The following is a 5000-nucleotide window of genomic DNA, read 5'->3' on the forward strand; positions in this document are numbered from 1 at the left end:
TCTCATGATTTTTTCATTTCTGTACCTTGACAGACCGGCGATAGGCTGTATTTCCTTGAGATAACGGTTACAATGCAAGACCACGCTTGTTTTTTCAAATGCGTGGCGTGAGTATTTTTGGAATTTTTTTTTTACCCGGACAAGGCTTCCGCTGACCAGTTCCCATATGGTCTAGCGGTCAGGATTCCTGGTTTTCACCCAGGTGGCCCGGGTTCGACTCCCGGTATGGGAAGGCGGGCTCCTCTTTGCTACCGGTCAGGATTCCTGGTTTTCACCCAGGCGGCCTGGGTTCGACTTCCGGTATGGGAAGGCGGGCTCCTCTTTGCTACCGGTCAGGAGATAACGGTTACAATGCAAGACCACGCTTGTTTTTTCGAATGCGTGGCGTGAGTATTTTTGGAATCTTTTTTTTTACCCGGACAAGGCTTCCGCTGACCAGTTCCCACGAAATGAAATCCGAACTAGCCAATAATCAGCAACTTACCCGGTTAAAACCGCGTCTCAGTTTCATTGTTAATCTCATGATTTTTTCATTTCTGTACCTTGACAGACGGGCGATAAGCTGTTTTTCCTTGAGATAACGGTCACAATGCAAGACCACACTTGTTTTTTCGAATGCGTGGCGTGAGTATTTTTGGAATCTTTTTTTTTACCCGGACAAGGCTTCCACTGACCAGTTCCCATATGGTCTACCGCCAGGATTCCTGGTTTTCACCTAGGTGGCCCGGGTTCGACTCCCGGTATTGGAAGGTGGGCTCCTCTGTGCTTCCCTCTACGAAAAAGGGCCACACGTCTTCCTGCGTCGAAAGCCGTTTTTTGGCCAGCAGTCGAGCTGCAGAAACCTAATAGGCCGAGGTTGTGACCCCACAGGCCGAGGTTGTGACCCCACAGACCTGCGCCTTCGATAGCTCAGCTGGTAGAGCGGAGGACTGTAGGAGGAGCGTTGGCAATCCTTAGGTCGCTGGTTCGACTCCGGCTCGAAGGAGGTTGTTTTTCACGTGCCCACCTTTTTTGGGGGGGCCGGTCTTCTGAAAGCGGCCAACAGAGCTTGATTTCACAGTCCGCCATTGGGGGGGAGGGGGGGCAAAAGAGCTTTCCCTGACCGGGAATCGAACCCGGGCCGCGGCGGTGAGAGCGCCGAATCCTAACCACTAGACCACCAGGGAAGAGCCGATCTAATGCTGGCCTGCTAATAACATGAGAACAAGCAGACAGCAATACAGGCTTCTGTCACGTCGAAAACCAACGAGTCGGGCTGCAAGCACGAGGATCCCCAGGCGGTGGGCCAGTGGCGCAATGGATAACGCGTCTGACTACGGATCAGAAGATTCTAGGTTCGACTCCTGGCTGGCTCGCTCTCTGATTTTTGCGTAATGCAGTTTGGTTTTGATGTCACAGGCTTGCCGAATTGTTGCCCTATTCCTACGTGCCACCCGAGCTTTGAGAAAAAGTTGGACACGAAATGAAATCCGAACTAGCCAATAATCAGCAACTCACCCGGTTAAAACCGCGTCTCAGTTTCATTGTTAATCTCATGATTTTTTCATTTCTGTACCTTGACAGACCGGCGATAGGCTGTTTTTCCTTGAGATAACGGTTACAATGCAAGACCACGCTTGTTTTTTCGAATGCGTGGCGTGAGTATTTTTGGAATCTTTTTTTTTACCCGGACAAGGCTTCCGCTGACCAGTTCCCACGAAATGAAATCCAAACTAGCCAATAATCAGCAACTTACCCGGTTAAAACCGCGTCTCAGTTTCATTGTTAATCTCGTGATTTTTTCATTTCTGTACCTTGACAGACGGGCGATAGGCTGTTTTTCCTTGAGATAACGGTCACAATGCAAGACCACACTTGTTTTTTCGAATGCGTGGCGTGAGTATTTTTGGAATCTTTTTTTTACCCGGACAAGGCTTCCACTGACCAGTTCCCATATGGTCTACCGCCAGGATTCCTGGTTTTCACCTAGGTGGCCCGGGTTCGACTCCCGGTATGGGAAGGCGGGCTCCTCTTTGCTACCGGTCAGGATTCCTGGTTTTCACCCAGGCGGCCTGGGTTCGACTTCCGGTATGGGAAGGCGGGCTCCTCTTTGCTACCGGTCAGGAGATAACGGTTACAATGCAAGACCACGCTTGTTTTTTCGAATGCGTGGCGTGAGTATTTTTGGAATCTTTTTTTTTACCCGGACAAGGCTTCCGCTGACCAGTTCCCACGAAATGAAATCCGAACTAGCCAATAATCAGCAACTTACCCGGTTAAAACCGCGTCTCAGTTTCATTGTTAATCTCATGATTTTTTCATTTCTGTACCTTGACAGACGGGCGATAAGCTGTTTTTCCTTGAGATAACGGTCACAATGCAAGACCACACTTGTTTTTTCGAATGCGTGGCGTGAGTATTTTTGGAATCTTTTTTTTTACCCGGACAAGGCTTCCACTGACCAGTTCCCATATGGTCTACCGCCAGGATTCCTGGTTTTCACCTAGGTGGCCCGGGTTCGACTCCCGGTATTGGAAGGTGGGCTCCTCTGTGCTTCCCTCTACGAAAAAGGGCCACACGTCTTCCTGCGTCGAAAGCCGTTTTTTGGCCAGCAGTCGAGCTGCAGAAACCTAATAGGCCGAGGTTGTGACCCCACAGGCCGAGGTTGTGACCCCACAGACCTGCGCCTTCGATAGCTCAGCTGGTAGAGCGGAGGACTGTAGGAGGAGCGTTGGCAATCCTTAGGTCGCTGGTTCGACTCCGGCTCGAAGGAGGTTGTTTTTCACGTGCCCACCTTTTTTGGGGGGGCCGGTCTTCTGAAAGCGGCCAACAGAGCTTGATTTCACAGTCCGCCATTGGGGGGGAGGGGGGGCAAAAGAGCTTTCCCTGACCGGGAATCGAACCCGGGCCGCGGCGGTGAGAGCGCCGAATCCTAACCACTAGACCACCAGGGAAGAGCCGAGCTAATGCTGGCCTGCTAATAACATGAGAACAAGCAGACAGCAATACAGGCTTCTGTCACGTCGAAAACCAACGAGTCGGGCTGCAAGCACGAGGATCCCCAGGCGGTGGGCCAGTGGCGCAATGGATAACGCGTCTGACTACGGATCAGAAGATTCTAGGTTCGACTCCTGGCTGGCTCGCTCTCTGATTTTTGCGTAATGCAGTTTGGTTTTGATGTCACAGGCTTGCCGAATTGTTGCCCTATTCCTACGTGCCACCCGAGCTTTGAGAAAAAGTTGGACACGAAATGAAATCCGAACTAGCCAATAATCAGCAACTCACCCGGTTAAAACCGCGTCTCAGTTTCATTGTTAATCTCATGATTTTTTCATTTCTGTACCTTGACAGACCGGCGATAGGCTGTTTTTCCTTGAGATAACGGTTACAATGCAAGACCACGCTTGTTTTTTCGAATGCGTGGCGTGAGTATTTTTGGAATCTTTTTTTTTACCCGGACAAGGCTTCCGCTGACCAGTTCCCACGAAATGAAATCCAAACTAGCCAATAATCAGCAACTTACCCGGTTAAAACCGCGTCTCAGTTTCATTGTTAATCTCGTGATTTTTTCATTTCTGTACCTTGACAGACGGGCGATAGGCTGTTTTTCCTTGAGATAACGGTCACAATGCAAGACCACACTTGTTTTTTCGAATGCGTGGCGTGAGTATTTTTGGAATCTTTTTTTTACCCGGACAAGGCTTCCACTGACCAGTTCCCATATGGTCTACCGCCAGGATTCCTGGTTTTCACCTAGGTGGCCCGGGTTCGACTCCCGGTATGGGAAGGCGGGCTCCTCTTTGCTACCGGTCAGGATTCCTGGTTTTCACCCAGGCGGCCTGGGTTCGACTTCCGGTATGGGAAGGCGGGCTCCTCTTTGCTACCGGTCAGGAGATAACGGTTACAATGCAAGACCACGCTTGTTTTTTCGAATGCGTGGCGTGAGTATTTTTGGAATCTTTTTTTTTACCCGGACAAGGCTTCCGCTGACCAGTTCCCACGAAATGAAATCCGAACTAGCCAATAATCAGCAACTTACCCGGTTAAAACCGCGTCTCAGTTTCATTGTTAATCTCATGATTTTTTCATTTCTGTACCTTGACAGACGGGCGATAAGCTGTTTTTCCTTGAGATAACGGTCACAATGCAAGACCACACTTGTTTTTTCGAATGCGTGGCGTGAGTATTTTTGGAATCTTTTTTTTTACCCGGACAAGGCTTCCACTGACCAGTTCCCATATGGTCTACCGCCAGGATTCCTGGTTTTCACCTAGGTGGCCCGGGTTCGACTCCCGGTATTGGAAGGTGGGCTCCTCTGTGCTTCCCTCTACGAAAAAGGGCCACACGTCTTCCTGCGTCGAAAGCCGTTTTTTGGCCAGCAGTCGAGCTGCAGAAACCTAATAGGCCGAGGTTGTGACCCCACAGGCCGAGGTTGTGACCCCACAGACCTGCGCCTTCGATAGCTCAGCTGGTAGAGCGGAGGACTGTAGGAGGAGCGTTGGCAATCCTTAGGTCGCTGGTTCGACTCCGGCTCGAAGGAGGTTGTTTTTCACGTGCCCACCTTTTTTGGGGGGGCCGGTCTTCTGAAAGCGGCCAACAGAGCTTGATTTCACAGTCCGCCATTGGGGGGGAGGGGGGGCAAAAGAGCTTTCCCTGACCGGGAATCGAACCCGGGCCGCGGCGGTGAGAGCGCCGAATCCTAACCACTAGACCACCAGGGAAGAGCCGATCTAATGCTGGCCTGCTAATAACATGAGAACAAGCAGACAGCAATACAGGCTTCTGTCACGTCGAAAACCAACGAGTCGGGCTGCAAGCACGAGGATCCCCAGGCGGTGGGCCAGTGGCGCAATGGATAACGCGTCTGACTACGGATCAGAAGATTCTAGGTTCGACTCCTGGCTGGCTCGCTCTCTGATTTTTGCGTAATGCAGTTTGGTTTTGATGTCACAGGCTTGCCGAATTGTTGCCCTATTCCTACGTGCCACCCGAGCTTTGAGAAAAAGTTGGACACGAAATGA

At 50.9% G+C, this 5000-nt stretch overlaps 10 non-coding genes across 10 annotated transcripts; 7 read left to right on the forward strand and 3 right to left on the reverse strand.

Annotated features, from left to right (window-relative positions):
• Positions 1–160: 160 nt before the first annotated feature.
• On the forward strand, positions 161–232 carry trnae-uuc (transfer RNA glutamic acid (anticodon UUC)). Its single transcript has one exon. It is a non-coding gene; the product is annotated as a tRNA-Glu (tRNA).
• Positions 233–898: 666 nt separating this feature from the next.
• Positions 899–985, forward strand: trnay-gua (transfer RNA tyrosine (anticodon GUA)). Its single transcript is given in 2 exon segments — positions 899–935; positions 950–985. It is a non-coding gene; the product is annotated as a tRNA-Tyr (tRNA).
• A 109-nt stretch (positions 986–1094) lies between these two features.
• On the reverse strand, positions 1095–1166 carry trnae-cuc (transfer RNA glutamic acid (anticodon CUC)). The gene has a single exon. It is a non-coding gene; the product is annotated as a tRNA-Glu (tRNA).
• A 116-nt stretch (positions 1167–1282) lies between these two features.
• On the forward strand, positions 1283–1355 carry trnar-acg (transfer RNA arginine (anticodon ACG)). Its single transcript has one exon. It is a non-coding gene; the product is annotated as a tRNA-Arg (tRNA).
• A 1310-nt stretch (positions 1356–2665) lies between these two features.
• On the forward strand, positions 2666–2752 carry trnay-gua (transfer RNA tyrosine (anticodon GUA)). The gene is given in 2 exon segments: positions 2666–2702; positions 2717–2752. It is a non-coding gene; the product is annotated as a tRNA-Tyr (tRNA).
• Positions 2753–2861: 109 nt separating this feature from the next.
• trnae-cuc (transfer RNA glutamic acid (anticodon CUC)) lies at positions 2862–2933 on the reverse strand. The gene has a single exon. It is a non-coding gene; the product is annotated as a tRNA-Glu (tRNA).
• A 116-nt stretch (positions 2934–3049) lies between these two features.
• Positions 3050–3122, forward strand: trnar-acg (transfer RNA arginine (anticodon ACG)). The gene has a single exon. It is a non-coding gene; the product is annotated as a tRNA-Arg (tRNA).
• Positions 3123–4432: 1310 nt separating this feature from the next.
• trnay-gua (transfer RNA tyrosine (anticodon GUA)) lies at positions 4433–4519 on the forward strand. The gene is given in 2 exon segments: positions 4433–4469; positions 4484–4519. It is a non-coding gene; the product is annotated as a tRNA-Tyr (tRNA).
• Positions 4520–4628: 109 nt separating this feature from the next.
• trnae-cuc (transfer RNA glutamic acid (anticodon CUC)) lies at positions 4629–4700 on the reverse strand. Its single transcript has one exon. It is a non-coding gene; the product is annotated as a tRNA-Glu (tRNA).
• A 116-nt stretch (positions 4701–4816) lies between these two features.
• Positions 4817–4889, forward strand: trnar-acg (transfer RNA arginine (anticodon ACG)). Its single transcript has one exon. It is a non-coding gene; the product is annotated as a tRNA-Arg (tRNA).
• Positions 4890–5000: the final 111 nt, after the last annotated feature.

Source organism: Garra rufa, chromosome 2, assembly GCF_049309525.1.
Source record: "Garra rufa chromosome 2, GarRuf1.0, whole genome shotgun sequence".
In the NCBI taxonomy this organism is placed as follows: domain Eukaryota; kingdom Metazoa; phylum Chordata; class Actinopteri; order Cypriniformes; family Cyprinidae; genus Garra; species Garra rufa.